Source organism: Protopterus annectens, chromosome 12.part0 (assembly GCF_019279795.1).
Source record: "Protopterus annectens isolate FY-2018-M chromosome 12.part0, PAN1.0, whole genome shotgun sequence".
In the NCBI taxonomy this organism is placed as follows: Eukaryota; Metazoa; Chordata; order Ceratodontiformes; family Protopteridae; genus Protopterus; species Protopterus annectens.
Window position 1 is genome coordinate 124,330,301 of NC_056746.1, and position 19,636 is coordinate 124,349,936.

Consider the following 19,636-nt stretch of genomic DNA (forward strand, 5'->3'; position numbering starts at 1 on the left):
ATTATCTACAAAATTCTATCTGGCTAGGCTGACAATCTTCACATATGTAACCCTTCCCCCCACCTTTAAAACAAAGTACATCTACAGTTGTTTCTTTTTGTTTGTTACCAGAATATGTCACATGATTTACTATAGGTTGCACAGTTTTAAATACAGATTAACTGCCTAGTGATCTCTCTACCAGCACAGTAGAATTTTCATTGTCCTTTGAGTTAGTTTGAAACAACCACTTACACAAAGAAGCAGAAAAAGCCATTTTAAATCCATCAGTGGCCACACATTTCTCTTATAGTTTACTTTTAGTACGTTCACCCTCAAAACCTAGTCACAGTTTAAGTACACGTTTTAAATCAAACTGAGCCCTCACCATTTGGTTACGATAAGATGTCCAGATATTAATCTTTTGAGCATATATCTCAGAGGTAAAAACCAGTGCCTGGAGTTAACCATTGACAAGACCCCTATTCAAATCATAGCTAAGCACTGGCCCCCAAATCTGACTCAAGATGCCCAATCCGCCTATCTGGACCTGTTTGAATCTATCAAGATTCAACCCTTTACACTGATCCTGGGTGACTTTAACTACCCAAACAGATTGGAAGAACTACTTATACCAGAACACAAATGCCCAGAGATTTCTCGATTTTGTCAATGCAAACGCCTTGGAACAACTAGTCGATACTCCCACAAGAGGTGATAATATCTTGGACTTGGTATAAACCAACATGAGTAACCACTGCAGCATCCCTACAGTATTATCTTCCTTGGTAAGATCTGACCATAAAGCAGTCACTTTTGAAGGCACCATCTCCCCCAACCCCCCTCTTGCTATGATCAGACATAAAAACTTCTACAAAGCTGATTACAGCCTCCTGAGGGATGGTATAAACAGCTTCACAGCTCCCTCCCCCTCTGTAGGAACTGACACCAATATTCAAAACTACACCAGAGCACTGTACTATTTCATGCATTTATACAGATGCATGGAATCAGGAATACCCGACAGGACTGTCATCCTCCACAAGGAAGAGTAAACCTGTCTGGTGGACATCTGCAGTAAATTAACTCTGCAATAAAAGGAAAAAATTGCTGTCAAAGACCAAGAAAGAGCAGGTGCTCAATTGGAAGCAATGTCTTCTTAACCTGAACAAGCAAAGAAGAGCACTAGTGAGATCCTCCAAACCAAACTTCGAGCCCAAAATGGCCACATGTACTAGAAACAATCATAAGGCCTTCTTCACATATATCTGCAACCTCAAAAGAAGCACCCAGATCTGTTCAGAACTGGTTGTCAAGGACACCACAAATAAATGCTGTAGATGTAGCAAACGTGCTGGGTGACAGATTCAGTGAAAACTTCACCCCTCTGTTCCCCCCATCTGGAATTCAGGACATCTCCAGTCCCTGCTCTTTCCCCTTATATCTAGGGAAAAGGTCATCACTGCTGTCTCAAAGGCAAAAGATACAGCCTCCGTGGGACCCAATGACATCCCAGGCTGCATCCTACGTGAACTCACGCAGGAACTTGCAACATCATTAGGCGCCCTATTCAACCAAAGCCTGAGTACTGGCTTTGTCTCAGCTGAGTGGAGGACAGCCACTGTCATTCCTTTGCACAAAGGTGGAGCGTCCACCGATCTGGGAAATTATAGACCTATCAGCCTAACTAGCCTGAACTGCAAGGCCATGGAACAGATTATCATGGATCTCATTAACAAAGACATTGGCAACCTCCAAACACTTGATCTCACACAGTTTGGCTTTGTCAAGTCTTCGTCATGTCTATTAAATTTGATCGACTTCTCTGAGACAGTCACCGAAGCCGTAGATGAAGGGAAGATGATACACATCATCTACCTTGACATGGCGAAAGGCTTCAACACTGTTCCCCACTCAGGCATAATAGATAAACTCTCACAACTAGGCATTTATCTGTATGTTACCAGATGGGTAGCAAACCGGCTCACTGATAGAGACCACCTAGTCAAAATAGGGGAAGACACCTCAAGCAGTAGATCCTTAACAAGCAGTGTACCCTAGGGTTCGGTCTTGGGGCCTCTGTTATTTGGGATATAACTTTTCTGAGGTGTAGGCCAAAACCAGTGGGCTATGACTGACCAGGTTTGCAGATGACTGCAAGCTGGGTGCTGTCATCAATTCCCCTATTAATGTGGACATCCTACAAGAGGGTTTCACTCAGACAAATGACTGGTGCCAGAAACATGACCTCAAGCTGAATACCAAAAAAATGCATCATCATCATTTTCTTTGGTGAAAGTGACATCCCAACATAAACATTGTCCTACCCATGCAATCAGCCATGAGGGATTTGAGCACCCCGGTTGATAGCACCCTGACTTTTGACCACCATGTTGCTTCCATTGTACAGAAAGCTTTCTACATGGCCCACCTCATTAGGAAGGGTATCTCATCCAGGGACAAGGCAGTCATAACATCCCTGTATTCTTCCCTTATAAGACCCATTATTGACTACAATGCCCCTTTCAGCATGTACCTTGCAAAGCACGTGCAGCAACTGGAAAACCACATAGGTTCCTCACCAGGAGAATCAAGGGCTTCAAACATCTACCATACAAAGATATGCTAAAAGCCCTATCCCTCTACTCAGTTTCATACAGACTCCTCAGATGTGACCTCTGTCTGGCATACAAGGCAATCACGGACCCCGCCTTGATGGAACTGCTGCATATCTGCAAGTCAAGCTCCACTCGAGTATCCTACACACATGGCCTCAACCTGGTCTGTGACATCAAAAGGACTTGTTGGCGAGACAGATTTGTGTCCTAGAGACTCTGCCATATGTGGAATAGACTCCCTCTCCACGTCAAGCAGAGTACCTCATTATCCTTTTTTAAGCGCAACCTGGATAACTGGATGGGAAATAGAAAATACACCCCTGGGATTCCACCCATTTCCCTTCTGGATAGGGGTATCAGGTGCTGACTTGTCTAAACATGGGCTAAAGTCTTGGCTAGGCTTATAAGGGCCTTAGGGCCAGTAGCCTAGTAACCTCCTATGATCTTATGGATATTAATGGCTTTTATACGTTTTTGTAGCCTTAATATTCAGCCCCTTCTTTGTCAATAAAGGTTTTAAAGGCTTCCCAATAAGCTGAACTGAGAGGATCCTGCCCTAGTCAGTTAAGTTCCAACCTTCCTAGTGGGCATACTTCTTATAAGCTGTCAGGTATACCTCATTGTCTTTCTCCCTCGTCAGTAGTTTCAATGGCAGAACTTGCTTTGCATTGCCAAAGCTTTGGAAAGTGATGCCTTACCGTCAGCAGCAGAAGCAGCTACAATGATTTGCACCAGTTGTACAACAGTTGTCATATTGGTGTAAATTCTGATGTAATTATATAATACAGTTCCACTCCTTTCAGAAGCCACATCACACACCACAGAAATGCTTAAAATAGATTTATTCAGAGCATACACCACATGAATGATAGCTGTGCAGATAGGGTGAAGTTACTCAAGTATACTGAGTTTGTGCAGGCAGCAAAAGGTAAAATGGATATTTGACGTAACATCTTTGCTAGAAGTGCTCACTGTAGTCAGCCAGTGTGGAATATAAAAGCACCGAAGTCCATCAAGTAAAATATTTTTGTAACAAATGAAAATCAAGGCAGCAGAATAAAACAGAAGCAGGTGGTACTTGTCTGACAGTGCCGCTTTACCCCAAAACAAAAGCTGCAGTCACCTCTTAGAAAATAAAAGCTCAGCAGCATTTTCCAGTAAATTCAAGTGCTAACTACTGGGGTCCATCCTCTTGGGCTTTACTGGCTTCCTATTGGAAAATACCCAGGTCTTCCCAGAATAGTCCACAGTGAGTCTTCCTTACTGCAGCATGGCAGCCAGAGACGATGTTACAGGCAAATGTTCTCCTCTTTATAAGAGACCAGTTGCTATGGTTTCCTATGACTGTAACCCTCACTTTTATATAGCAGTTAATCACATTACTGAAACCATGCATGTGTACTCTGAATAATACAAAAAGGTATCTGACCACACAAAGCAACAATTCGATGTTACTATTTATACCCGCTTCAAAGCAACAGTACTATCGACATTATTTATACACAATGTTTAAAGTAAGGTTCTTCATTAGATCACTGCTGCAGTGTTGTCGACACTTGGGAACTACCCTGCCAAGGATGCAGTACATCTCTCCAATTCACAAAAGCTTTGGCTTCTTCCTCTCACACTGTGCTTCCGACCTTTGCATGAGACTGCTGTGCTATGTGACATATATTCATGAAAGTCCTTACAGCTTTTTTCTGCTAATCCATAAAGAAAGACTACATCTCTTACCACCATCTGTCATCTGCATGGCCTTTGTCGTTTTTTTCATTTGTTTGGACAGAAAAGTATCCCTGTAGGTGATGCTTCCTATTTTTATTTAACTTTTGACAAAAGAAATCGCTCAGTTTCATGTCATGTACGGAACGGTAATGTGACTGGGTTGGCTGCAATAAGGATAGTCATAAAAAGTACTTGACTTGTTTGAGACCTGAATGTAATTTTAAGGAGTATTCTCTCTGTAAATCATCTGTCCCTAAAACTATTAAGTCCCTTAACTTCACTAAACGGGAGTAAAAGGCTTAAAGAATTAGTATGAGGAAGGATGTCCTCTGAGTCATCACTCTCGGAATGTCCTCAACAGCCACATAAAAGTTAAAGAAACCTAAGGACTCAATGGTTTCTGCAGTCCAGTCAGAGTTAGGCATCTCTATCAAGGCACATGATGAGCACACACATTTCTTTATTTCTTCTGCTTCCACTGTTGATACTCATCTGGAGACCAGCAAGGTGCAGAGTTCAGGAATGTCTCATCTGCTGACCAGCTGGCTGATGTGACCATGAAGGAGGAACCCCAGCTGATTGCTTTTGAGAGATCAGATGGTGTACCATAGGTTTTCATTCAAGAAGATGTACTGGGTATCCTTGTAGAGGTACGCTGAGAGTGTGACCTCCTCACTTCATTTCTGTAGTTACTCCCAGTAGGAGAAAATAAAGTATTAAGCATGTATCCTGTCCCAGAACTCCTCCTTCTTCTTCTGACAAGGGCTTCTGTTCAGCAGCAGTAGAGGTACAGTGTTTCCCAAATGCTTTTTAAAGCCTTAACATCTCTGAATCTCCTCACTCTGTCTCCTTCTTCCACTCCTCAAAAATGAAGCATCTCTGAATCCTCCTCAGATTTTCTCTCGTCCTCCTTCAACTTCAGAGAAAATGAAGAGAGACACCTCTTTTGAAGATGAGGAATCTTCAGATTCTGATGTTGGGTCTTTGGCTTGTTCTTCCCAAGTTCAGTCTCCTGCAGATTTCATTTGGAAGATGAAGACTCTCTGCTGACTCTGCTTTGGAAGACTTGTCACTGTTCTGAAAATGATTCAGCACTTGAGGACATTCGACAAGATCATATAACATGTTAAACATAGATGTCCATAAGCCTTCCCTTCAGCAGTTCTTCATTTGTTATGCACCTTCTTGTCTGCATCTCTAACACCTGATTGGCTGTGATGCTGCACATGACTTTTTCAGAGGGGCAGATAGGAGGCCTTGTTGGCTTTGTCTCCAGTAATTCCCTGACGGTGGTTACTCCTCTGCACAAGGGCAGTCTGTTTGAACCAAGCTTTTGCTGAAATTTTCCAAACTCGCATGAAAGTAATTATGTAAGATTTCATACAGTTTTATTCTGTCCCAGTTCCAAAGTTCCGTGGAGACTGTTCATCTAAAGCTTGTCCATTTTTCCATAAAAGCCAAAATTCCAAACCAAAGGAAAGAATTTCTCTAAGAAAAAGTGTCAGGATAAACCTAAGACATACTTTAAAGTATCCAAAGGATTTTTTTTTTGATAAAACCTCCAGCTACCTTCTTCCCTCCTGTGCCCCCTTCCACCATTATGGCCAACCTGATACCACCCTTACAGGAAACCTTTCTCAGTGTCTTCAACTTTGGAGAATGATAACATCAGACACTTGAGTACTAAACATCATTTAAAATGGGTACCGACTAACTTGAAATTCCCCTCCAGGTTGTTCTGGCATTCATTAGCTATCCTCAAGCCAACATCACCCTGTTTCTTCCAATTTTACAAGTGTTATTTCATCAGGAGTTCATAGAAACAGTTCCTGCTCACAAAAAAAAGAACAGGATTTTATGCTGTGCTTTTCCTTGGTTCAATAAAAGAAGGACACAGGACACCTGGTTTTGGACTTACTGACCTTAAATACAGTTTTTCAAATTCCAAAATTTAAGATGTTATCTCTACCGCACTTTCTTCCTATAATTTTTCTACAGACTTTGCTGGTTTCCTTTGATCCTTCACATGCTCGCTCATCCAAATCACAGAAGACTCTTAAAACTGTTTGCTTTGAGATATCATTATATCATTATCAAGTTTCTGATTTGCCCTTTGGTATTTCTACAGGTGAAAGAGTTTTCACAAAATGCCTAGACCTTGTAGTAGCATTCTGAAGACACCATGGCTTTTTGATCCCTACAGTTTAAATTCATAAAGCTCTGTAAGACCTGCAGTTTGTAACTAATCTTCTTTATCTAGGCTTTAAACTTGGAAACATTTTCTCTTCATCCATCTCAGAGCCTAGTGTTTTGGTGTTGTCTTCTGGATGCTTCCTACATGATGGCCTCTCTCCCTTGGAAAACAACCATTTCTTTACGTTGACCTCTCCAATATTTATTTATTTATTATTTATTTATTTCAGTTTAATTACTGGGGAAGTCCACTGGACCAAAATGTGCCCATTTTCAGTGGAGGCCCAGGGAGAAAAGCTCCACAAGCAAATACAATACAATACAATACTGGTTACAAAATGTTAAAAGTAAAAATACAAGTATAAAATCATACAGTCGGGAAAATGCATTGCATAAATTGTACATAAAAAAAAAATAGTAAACAGATAATAGCAAAACAGGTTACAGGTATTTCCATCCAGTAGAGATTCTAAGAGCCCTGGGTACACGACTTTAACAATCCAGATGATTCCCATTGACAGACTCCACATGAGGAAAGTTCACTGGTACTTAAAATCTATTTGGGCACAATATTGCCACTCTCACTTATTCCTAATTCTTCTCTTGTCTTTTATGAAGGAAAGGAATCCAACAGAAAAAAACAAACCAAAACAAAAAAAAGATACACTCAACCCCAGAGTTACCTTTCTGGTTCTTTCTCTCTTCCAAAAGGTCTCAACACATAACTTGCACCTGACTTAGGGAGCAGTTCCAGTAGGAATGAAGGCCCATGGGCTCTAGGCAAAGCAAGCTAAGCAAACATATAAATATAAAGGAGACTAGATCCCTGATCTTTTGTTTGCAGGCTGTTCATCTCTGTTCCCCAGAAACTTTAAAAATCTTAATGGTCAATAGCACAGTGATGTGGTATATTAGCAAACAAGTGGGAACAAAGTTATGGTATCTCTGCAAGCTAGCATTGATCACTTTCATCATTGCTACCTTTCACAACCTCTTTCTCAAAGCAAATTATATTCCATCAGAGATTAAGTCAACGTGGAATATCAGAGCTGATCCAAGGCAGAACCTCACACATGGATGCTGAACGCAGATATCTTCTCTCACATTGTCCATCAATGGGGAACTCCCCAGATAAGTCTCTTTGCCTGCACTCTGAACAGAAAGCTCAGGCTGTTCTATTCCAGAGTTTACTGCAGTGAAGTTTGGGAAGAAGATGCTTTACCAACCTCTTAGAAAGAGATTCAGAAAGACATTCACAAATGCTGCTGGTGACTCCATTTTCACATAGACAGCACTGATTCTCCCTTCTTTTTCATATAGCCAAGGGTAGTCACAAGTTACCCCACAGGATGGTCTTGCTCCCTCAACAAAAGGGCTCTTGTTCATCCGAAACCTAAAAACTCTGAATTTGACGGTTTGAATGATAGGACTGTAATTCCTCCCTGGCAGCTTTTCTCTGAGAATATACTGCAGGTAATTAAGGAGGCAAAGAAACCCATTACAAAAACAGTTTACATTTCCAAGTGGAAAATATTTTCTATCTGGTGTTGACACAGACATGACCCTTATTAACTGGGTTTATGTATAATCCTTGAATATTTGAGTGAGCTGTTTTAACTCAGGGCTAGCATACAAGTCTGTTAAGGCATATTTGTCAGCCATTTCAGTCTGTTTGCCTATGGAGCCCTCTGTCTTCATATTATGAAGTCAGACAATTCCTTAAAGGCATCCTTTGTATCAGGCCTCCCAAGAAAATCCAGCCCTCTTCCTTAGACCTGAACTATATTATGGAAAAAGTAGCCCTTTCTCCTTTAGAACCATCCTCTCCTTTATCATTAACGTTTTGTACCTGGAAGGTAGTTCAGGCACTAACTTCTGCTAAAAGGATATCAGAATTACAAGCTCTTGTGTGCTCTCCACCCTTTTTTGGTTTTCTTAAGGACAAAGTAACCCTTATAAGTAACCATCTTGTACGTGTAAATTAGTCACTGAAATGTCTGAATTGGAATGTTCATCTTCTTACATTTTTTCGTAATCCACAAAATAAGAAGGAAACAATTTTTCATTTACTGGATATGCACAGCCAATTAAAGTTCTATTTGGACAAAACAAAGTCATCAGAAATCTGACCAATTGTTTGTTTCCTTTGACGGAAAAATATAGGCCTTTCAGTGTCTAAACAGAACAGCTTCAGATGGACTTTTTTTGCTGCCTCTTCCACAGAAATTCACTGCAAAGCCAAGTCAAGGCTCACTCTACTAGAGCCGTTTCCTCTTCTGGAGTTATTTCATTGATCTGGATTTAAGGTCCATTTTGGATGCAGCAACTTGGTCATCCATTCTCAGTTTCACCAAAGATGGTTTTGCTGAGGCATACTGGCCCCTTGTGCTGTAAGTCAGACTTCCCCCTAGTCAACTTCAAAGATTTGTGCATCATCCTCAATGTCAGTGGTACTGCAGCAGAATATACTACTGTTGTTTCATAGTTTCATAGTTTGGTACTAGGCTATCTGCCCTGGGGCATTTATAAGCCTAGCCATAGTGATGTGGCTTTCGCCACCCCATGTAATGGTACAAAATAGATTTAGAATACTGTGCCTCTGTCTAGTAGTCACACAGTGAAGACCCCCTTACATAATAGAATTAGTTTACTGTGCCCCTGTCTAGTAGTGACACAGAGATGACCCCTGGGGTAAACCTACGATCTCACATCCACTCGTCAAGATTTCTCTTGAAGAGAGTCAGTGAGGGGCTCTGCCTAACATGAACTGGGATTCTGTTCCAGAGTATGGAAAGCCTCTGAGTTATGAATCTGTCCCTCCAGCATGTCCTATTCATATTTGTGCTGAGGTTCAAATCTTTAGCTCTCATAGTTCTGATGGATTTGGATTTTTTGAGGTGGAGCATGTCCATCAATTCCTGATTGGACATGGCCTTGTACATCAGGCACAGATCACCTCTGAGTAGGCGGTATGTACTGAATAGAGTTGGAGTTTCTTTAGTCTGGCAGCATATGACATGTTGGAGACCCTTGATCCTCTTGGTGAGGTACTTTTGGGGTCTCTCTAGCTGTTGCAAGTGCCGGGTGAGGTACATACCAAGTGGGGCATTGTACTCAATCATGGGTCTGATAAGGGAGGAGTACAGGGGCACAATGACCTCCTTTGATCTGGATGTGAATCCCTTCATGATAAGGTGGGCAAGGTAGAAAGTCTTTCTAACCACTTTGGCAACGTGGGTGTCAAATGAGAGGTCACTATCGACTTGGGTCCCCAGGTCTCTGACTACTTTTTCCTTACTCAGTGGGTTACCGCCTATGTGATAATTTGTGGGCACTTTATTTTTCCCAAAGGGGATGACTATACATTTTTTGGCATTTAGTTTAAGGCCATGACTCCGGCACCAGTTGTCCGTTTCAGTGAGGCCTTTCTGTAGGATATATGTGTCAGCTGGTGTATCGACTATGGCGCCTAGTTTGCAGTCATCTGCGAACTTGGTCAGCCACAACCCTCCCATGTTTGCTTTCACATCTGAGAAATAAATGCCGAACAAGAGGGGTCCCAGGACAGAGCCCTGTGGGACACCACTTGTCACTGGCTTTGAGTCTGACATGGCTCCAGCGATTTTGACTTTATGGGTTCTATCCTTTAGCCAGTTTGCCACCCATCTTGTGACATATGGATTTACATTTAAGCTGTTGAGCTTGTCTATGATGCCAGAGTGGGGTATTGTGTCGAAAGCTTTAGCCAAGTCCAGGTAGGCTGTATGGACTGCTTTGCCTTCGTCAATGTCTCTAGTGACTGTTTCGAAAAAGTCAACCAGGTTCAAAAGGCAGGATCTGCCTTTTACAAAGCCAAACTGGGTGGGATCAAGTGTCTGTAGGTCCCCAATGTCTCTGTTTATTAGTTCCATAATGATTCTTTCCATAGCTTTGCAGACCAGGCTGGTTAAGCTTATGGGGCGGTAGTTACCAGGGTCAGTAGAGGTGCCTCCTTTGTGGAGTGGGACTACTGTTGCTCTACGCCAGTTTTCAGGTACATATCCTGTAGTAAGGCTAAGGTTAAATAGCATTTTTATGTGTGGGTTTAGCTCCTCTTGGAGTTCACGTAGCATGCAACTCGGGATACCGTCAGGTTCCATTGATGCTGTGATGTCCTTCAAGGATGCATCTGCAGTCTTTACAAATGGGTTGTCCTGTCGTCAGGCAGCCCTTCGGTCGGCCGGATTCCAAAGTCTGGGTCTGGCTTCGGCTGGTGTCGCACTTCACCCGACGTCATTGCGGCAGTCATTCGGGTATAAAGGCATCAGCCGACGCCATTTTCCTCAGTCTTTCTTGCCGCGTGGCACCCGAAGCAGAAGCTGTTCGCAAGTGCCGGTCGGTCAGATCCAGAGATTACTACTACCGAATACTACTTCGAAGACTTCTATAAAGCTAAGTACCCGTTGGGGACTCTTTCTGCCTCAGCCGATGTCAGAGAAAGTTAATAACTGTTTATCTTGTGGGAAACAAATACCTCATAAAGATTTCCACTCCTATTGCATACATTGTTTAGGCCCAGACCACGACGTAGCAGCTTGTCTAGCCTGTGCTTCTTTTAACTGACGGACGCTTAGACGCCGCCGGACTTTGCTGAACAGATTTTCGGCTCCGATTTTGCCTACATTATGCCGTCGGATCCTCCGACTACGCAAATAACCAAAAAGCGCAAAGAAAAGGACCGACACTCGCGGTCCGCGGTTTCGGCCGAAACCGCGGTTAAGCAAACCACGAGTGTCTCGGTTTCGGCCGAAACCGAGCAAGCGGTTCTTTCTTCAGCCGATAACTTGCTTTCTACCGAGGCCTCTTCTAACCTGGTAGAAATGGGTTCTGAAATCCAACCTTCTGTTGCGATTTCACAGGATTTATCAGACACCATTCCCCTAGATATTTCTACCCCTGCACATGGAGCTGCTAGGCCTCCTCCAGCTATGTCTATTAAGGCCTTTGCCAGGGCTAAAGCAGCCAAAGCATCAAAACCTGTGCCTGCCAAGCCCCCCTCTCACAGGCCCAGCACCAGCTCCCATATGCTTTCTTTGGCAGAGGATCTCATCTCTTTAATTCGTGGAGCCCAGCCTCATCCAGACAGGGCCTCTCTCCCTCCTCCAGAAAAGAGGCCTAGAGCAGAGCCCCTGAGCCAGTAGCCACAGATGATTCCTCTGATGACTCAGAACATACAGACCCTCCTGAGGCTTCTTATTCTCCTTACGAAGACTCTGATGCTGAGGAGTCCATCCTTCAGCCTCTCCTCCTGAGGAATTTTCCTTTGGGGAAACCTTGCATGCTATGAGGGAACAATTTCAGTGGCAGGGCCAAGATTTCTCAGACTCTAGAAAAGGCTTAGGACCTTTCTACATTTGCCACAGCATAGGCCTTTAGCTATACCTCCAGTTCTATCTGTTGTTGATGATGCATTTAATGATGCTTGCACTGCTCCTGATACTTTACCTCCGGCTCCTGCTAAGCCCGATAGGTACTACAGGGTCCCGGACACTCATCACCACTTATATAAGGCTCCTTTTGCAGATCCAGAGACTATCTCCCAGGGCCCTAAAGCTGTAGCAGCTACTTCTTCTAAAAAACCCCATCCCTCTGAAAGGGAATCGAGGTCCTTAGAGAGATGGGGTAAAAAGTTTACACCTCTGCTACTTTGTCAGCTAGAGCTTTGAACTGCCAATTTCATATGATTCAATATCAAGAGTTTATGCTTGACCAGTTGACTAAAAAGCTGTCCTCTGAAGAATCTTTAGATAAAAAGTATGTTCAAGAAATGTTACATAACATACAGCAGGTTAGTAACCATTCTTTAAAATGTGGCTATGATGCACTGGAGGCTTCCTTTAGATCAGCCATGACTGGCACAGTTATCAGGAGACATGCATGGTTGAAAGAACAGGCATTACCAGACCATGTCAAATCTAAGCTTTTGGATGCACCTATGGACAAGGTCAATTTATTTGGTGCCCCGCAGCAGGTACTAAAAAGATGGAAGAAAGCAAAATCTGTGCAAACAGTGAAAGATTTCTTACAAGTTCAACCTCCAAGGTTTAGCAGGAACTGGCCCTCCAAGAATTGGTCCTTTCCGGACTCCTCTAAAGCACAAAGAGGCAGGAATAGGCCCTCTAGAGGCAGGAACCAATCCAGGGGTGCCTACAGGGGTCGCCAGTGGCAGGGTAACAACCAACGAGGCACGGATACAGCCACCACCACTACAACAACTCAATCACAGTGACTTGGCGGTGGCACCGCCTACCAGGGAACAACTAGAAGCACCCTTAGGCGGAAAGCTAACATTATTTTCAAGAAACTGGCACTGCATTACAAGAGAAAAATGGATTTTGCAGACTATAGACAAAGGTTACAGGTTCCATTTTCATACACTACCAGGAAAGAGAGGAATGCCAAACCTACCACCTTCTCAAAGGGCAGAAGCTCTAAAACAAATATCTCAATTATTAAGAATGAGAGCTGTGGAAAAGGTACCATTTACAGAGCAAGGGAAGGGATTTTACTCCAGGCTCTTCCTGGTACCAAGAAAGGAAAACAAATGGAGGCCTATTCTAGACCTGTCCGCTTTAAACACATTCCTCATTGTTCCAAAATTCAAAATGCTGACCCTACAGCAGCTTCTTCCCATGCTGGGCAAGGAGTCTTGGCTGGTAACTCTAGATCTCAAGGAGGCATACCTGCACGTCCCCATAAGACCAATTTGCAGAAGATACCTCAGATTTCTTGCAGGATCAGAGCATTATCAATTCTCAGCATTGCCCTTTGGCTTATCTACTGCGCCCAGAGTGTTCACGAAATGCCTGGCATCAGTAATCGCGCATTGCAGACTTCAGGTTAATTCAAATCTATCCCTACCTGGACGACTGCCTGATACAAGGGGACAACAAAAACAAACTAACAGAAGACTTACAAAGAGTCATCTACCTGCTGCAAGCCCTGGGATATACAGTCAATACAAAAAAGTCAAGGCTGATTCCATCCCAAAGAATAACCTTTCTGGGTGCAGAATTGGACACATCAAAACAAATGGCATTTCTAACTGCAGAAAAGAAAGAGCAACTTCCTCTCTACTTCTTGGCATTAACAAAGCAGAGCCATCTAACTGCAAGAAAAGTGCTACAAGCTCTAGGCTTCATGGCATCCTGCATAATACTGGTCCCTCATGCCAGGCTGCATATGAGAAAGCTACAGTGGTACCTAAAGAATTTGTGGTCTCAGCACAAGCACAGCCTAGAAACCAAAATTCCAATGATCCCATGCCTAAAGCAAGAGTTCTTATGGTGGGCTCAGGCCTGTCAATCAAACACAGGACTGCCCTTCTGCAAAAGTCAACCAAGACAAACCATCACGACAGATGCCTCAGACCTCGGTTGGGGGCACACATGATGGGCAAGTGCATTCAAGGCCTATGGACTCAAGACCAGCTGCATCTGCACATAAATCTAAAAGAAATGATGGCAGTAAAATTGGCAATCCAGGCATTCAGACCTTTTCTCCAAGAAGGCCAGTTGATGATAAGGACAGACAACACCACAGTTATGTGGTACATCAACAAACAGGGAGGCACACACTCATACCCTCTATGCCGGCTGGCACTGGACCTATGGGATGTGGCTCTGAGCTACAACATTCAGTTACAGGCAATTTATGTACCAGGAAAGGAAAACATTCTAGCAGACATATTAAGCAGAACTACAACAGATGCCCACGAATGGATGCTGCATCCGGACATCTTCAAAACCATCACAAGAGAATGGGGATTACCACAAATAGACTTGTTTGCATCCCCATTCAATCACCAGTTGAAGAAATTCTGCACAAGGACTTACCACCCACTTGCTTGGAAGGTGGACTCCCTATCCTTCAGTTGGAAAAGCCTGACAGCATACGCATTCCCACCACTTCCTTTGATGCACAAGGTGCTTCTGAAAATCAAAGAGGAACGTCCGAGGATCATTCTGATAGCCCCAGACTGGCCAAGACAACATTGGTATCCACTGCTGAGGAGCATGTCCCGGGAACAAATATGGACTCTGCCCCTGATCCCATTACTGCTGACACAGAACAACTACAACATCCTGCATCCAAACCTAAAAACTCTGCAGCTAACTGCCTGGAACATTACATAACAGCAATTAACCCAAATTTATCCCAAAGGGTTAAAGACATAATCCTGGAGGCTCGTAGAACTTCAACAAGAAAGAATTATGCAGCAAAATGGAAAAGATATCTCATCTGGAGTACTGCAAAGGGGCAAGATGTGACACTGGTGAACATAGCCAACATCCTGGAGTACTTGGCGGAGCTCTTTCATACAGGCCTGTCCTATTCCTCCATCAAGATACATGCATCAGCTATTTCAGCAGAATACAGCTTAGATCCTCCTGTCTTCTCGCATCCTCTGCTCAGACAGTTTCTGAGAGGAATTAAAATGTAAAACCTCCCAGGAAACCTCCATTGCCAGCATGGGACTTGAACTTTGTGCTAGAAAAACTGACTCTACCTCCTTTCGAACCAGCAGCTACAGCAGAATTGCAATACTTATCCTGGAAGACTGCTTTCCTGCTGGCAATAACTTCAGCAAGAAGGGTCTCTGAACTACAGGCATTAATGGCAGTACAACCCTTCCTGATCTTCCATCAAGATAGAGTGTCCTTGAGAACAAATCCTACATTTATGCCTAAGGTGGTATCCAGAGTCTCTTTAAATCAGGCTATCCACCTTCCTACATTCTTCCCCAATCCACAGAACAGGGAGAAAAGCTCTTGCATACCTTGGATGTACACAGACAATTACGCTACTACCTGGACAGGACAAAAAACAATAGAAAAACTGACCAGCTTCTGGTAGCATATGCAACAGGAAAGGAAGGAAAACCAATTTCTAAACAGACTATCTCCAAATGGATAGGAAATTGCATTAGATTTTGTTACTCCTACCATGGAAAGAAAACTCCAGAGAACATCAGGCCTCACTCCACAAGGGCTACAGCCACTACCACAGCTTTCTTACGAGGAGTGGCTACCAAGGACATTATAGAGGCTGCTACTTGGACCTCCGTGCATACATTTGCCAAGCATTATAATTTACCTCTATACTCTAAATCCCGTGCTGGTTTTGCCACTGCTGTTTTGCAAGGGATGCTGACTACACAATAATCTGTTCTCATTTCCTCCTCCCCTAGTCTAGCTATGGTATTCTACCCATTTGTAAAGACTGCAGATGCATCCTTGAAGGACATAGTACAGTTTTGTACCTACCATAAATGTAGATGTCCGAGAGGAATGCATCTGCAGTCAGGATTACCCACCCTCCTTCCCCTCTGAGGTACTCCTAGGGTACTTACCAATCTTCAGCTAGCTTGGGGGGGATCTATTATGGTGTATTTGTTTGTATATATGTACATACATGCTTATTTTGTGTGTTTGCTCTCTACTATTTGGAAACTTTGGCATTTATCCAAATTTAGCCATCCAAGAGGGCACCTGGCATCTGGGGCAAGAAACACTGAGGAAAATGGCGTCGGCTGATGCCTTTATACCCGAATGACTGCCGCAATGACGTCGGGTGAAGTGTGACACCAGCCGAAGCCAGACCCAGACTTTGGAATCCGGCCGACCGAAGGGCTGCCTGACGACAGGACAACCCATTTGTAAAGACTGCAGATGCATTCCTCTCGGACATCTACATTTATGGTAGGTACAAAACTGTACTTTTTTAGCTTTGCTGAGGGCGGTTCTCACCTAGACATTTGAGATGACAGAGAGGTTACATTCAGCTGGGATAAGTATTTCTTCTTTTGGGGGTGAGGGAGGGGAGAAATTTGCACTGAACCTGTCTGCCAGAATGTTGGCAATATCTTAGGTTCATAGGTTCATACTAGGCTATCTGCCCTAGGGCATTTATAAGCCTAGCCAGAGTGTGTATGGCTTTCGCCACCCATTTTAAATTAATTTTGATATGCCCTTTTTCGAGGTTAGTATACTGTGCCTCTGTCTAACAGTGACACAGAAGTGATACCCGGGGTAAACCTACTATCTCCCATCCACTCATCAAGATTCCTCTTGAAGAGAGTCAATGATGGACTCTGCCTAAACTGGACTGGGATTTTATTCCAGAGTGAAGGGAGCCTCTGGGTTATGAATCTGTCCCTCCAGCATGTCCTATTTATTTCAGTGCTGAGGTTTAAGTCCCTCGAGCGCGTAGCTCGATGGGATTTGGATTTTCTGAGGTGCAGCATGTCCATTAATTCCGGGTTGGACATGGCTTTATACGTCAGGCACAGATCGCCTCTGAGCAGGCGGTATGCCACTGAGTAGAGCTGGAGTTTCTTTAACCGGGCAGCATACGGCATCTGTTTGAGCCCCTTGATCCTCTTGGTGAGGTACTTTTGGGGTCTTTCCAGTTGCTGCAGGTGTCTGGTAAGGTACATCCCAAAGGGCATTGTACTCAATTATGGGCCTGATGAGGGATGAGTAAAGAGGCACGATGACCTCCCTGATCTAGATGTGAATCCCTTCATGATTAGGTGGGCTATATAAAATGTTTTTCTAACCGCTTTGGCCACGTGGTTGTCAAATGAGAGATTGCTATCAACTTGGGTCCCCAGGTCCCTATTTACTTCTTCTGTACTTAATGGATTACCACCTATGTGGTAATTTGTGGGCACTTTGTTTTTGCCAAAGGGGATGACTATACACTTTTTGGCATTTAGCTTGAGGCCATGGCTCTGGCACTAGTTGTCTGTTTCTATGAGGCCCTTTTGGAGGATGCTTGTGTCGGCTGGAGAGTCTATTATGGCGCCCACTTTGCAGTCATCTGCGAACTTGGTCAGCCACAGTCCTTCCATGTTGGCCTGTACCTCCGAGAAATATATACCGAACAAGAGAGGTCCCAATACTGAGCCCTGTGGGACGCCACTTGTAACTGGTTTGGAGTCTGACATGGCTTGTGTAAGAACTTTCTGGAACAGTAATTGTTTGGCTGTCCACCCCCATGTTTTCATTACTTTCTTTCTTCATTTGGCCAAGGTCTTTACATACCCTGTCCCCTCCCCCATCCCACTATGTACAGCACCCTTTTCCTAGAGTACTAGCCTTAGACAAGTATTTTCATAAGGCAGGAAAGGTCTGTGGACTTTTGCAGCATGTAGTCTCATGCATAGGCCAAAACTGGGACATACGATGCAACAGGAAAGAGCTCAAACTGTTGTAAAGTGGTCAGACATACAGTATCCATGGCAGGCTACTTCCCAGTGGACAGCAGTACTGCAACAGTGATCTGTCCCAATTTCTACTGTCATGGTCAGTTTGTACACATCTGTAATTATTGCATTATTTTAATACGCCATTTTGGTGAGATGTACCATACTGTGTTACAATATATAAACGTTTGTGTGTGTGTGTGTGTGTTCCTTACCACACAACAAAACAAAACAAATGCTTCCTTAGAAATTGAACACAATCAAAGATGGTTTGCAGTTGCAAACTTGCTTTGTCTGCCTGCTGCAAAAGTAAATATTATAAAACTAGTAGCTTTTTTTGCAGGCAGTAATTTCATAGAAATTGGTCTCATTCACAGACAGCATCATTAATAAGGTTTCCCATTACTGGCATTGTTACCCTTGTCAATCCTTAGTCTCTGAGCAGTATTGGAGGTATCTGGGTATCAGTCATGGTGCTAATTGGCTTAACTATATGTATTGCTGGACAAATGCAAATGTAGGGTTGGGTTCCACAGATAGTCATACTCCTGCACAGGGATAGCAGCATCAGTGTGTCCCTATGGATGCATGAAGTTTAACAGGAAAAAAAACTTCCTTTGTAGCCTGCTACTTGTCCTGGATTTAAGTTGGCCCTTCTGTGCTACTTGCCAACTGCACTGTCCTTCTTAGGGACTGCATAAAGAAGGCGCTGCATGTCTAACATTTGGTGTAGCCCAAGCATGGAACTTTAATTATGGCTCACTCAAGGATACGAGTGGTCACATTCCTTCTAGACAGCATCACATACCACATCTTAAGGAGGAAGAAGAGGCAACATCTGTGTAATCGCCGTCCCGTAAGGCTTTGGCAACATCAGTATAATGGTCATCCCATAATGCTTTGGCAACATCAGTATAATGGCCGTCCCATAAGGCTTTGGCAACATCAGTATAATGGCCGTCCCATAATGCTTTGGCAACATCTGTATAATGGCCGTCCCATAATGCTTTGGCAACATCAGTATAATGGCCGTCCCATAATGCTTTGGCAGCATCTGCATAATGGCCGTCCCATAAGGCTTTGGCAATATCAGTATAATGGTCATCCCATAATGCTTTGGCAACATCAGTATAATGGCCGTCCCATAAGGCTTTGGCAACATCAGTATAATGGCCGTCCCATAATGCTTTGGTAACATCTGTATAATGGCCGTCCCATAATGCTTTGGAAACATCAGTATAATGGCTGTCCCATAATGCTTTGGCAGCATCTGTATAATGGCCGTCCCATAAGGCTTTGGCAATATCAGTATAATGGCCATCCCATAATGCTTTGGCAGCATCTGTATAATGGCCGTCCCATAATGCTTTGGCAACATCAGTATAATGGCCGTCCCATAATGGTTTGGCAACATCTGTATAATGGCCGTCCCATAATGCTTTGGCAACATCAGTATATTGGCCGCCCCATAAGGTTTTGGCCACATCCATATAATGGCCGTCCCATAATGCTTTGGCAACAACAGTATAATGGCCGTCACATAAGGCTTTGGCAACATCAGTATAATGGCCGTCCCATAAGGCTTTGGCAACATCAGTATAATGGCCGTCACATAAGGCTTTGGCAACATCAGTATAATGGCCATCACATAAGGCTTTCCTCCTTCAGGCTCATGTACGTCTTGCAGTGACATACATATTATGTTTGGGGATTTGTTTCCTGCCTTTTATTTTTGCATAGAAAGTGTGTCACAAATTGATATATCCAAAGCTAACAAGAGGGCGGGCAGCCAGAAGGGAATCCAGTACCATCTTTGGGAAGGACAAATTCATCTGTTTGGAAAATTGATGCAGTTGGCTGTGTCAGTAAATAA

At 43.5% G+C, this 19,636-nt stretch overlaps 1 protein-coding gene across 1 annotated transcript in view; it reads left to right on the forward strand.

Moving 5' to 3' along the window:
- The window catches only part of CLEC16A (C-type lectin domain containing 16A), a gene marked incomplete in the record, with an annotated part of 3,039,290 nt that overhangs the window by 2,152,772 nt on the left and 866,882 nt on the right, over window positions 1–19,636 (forward strand).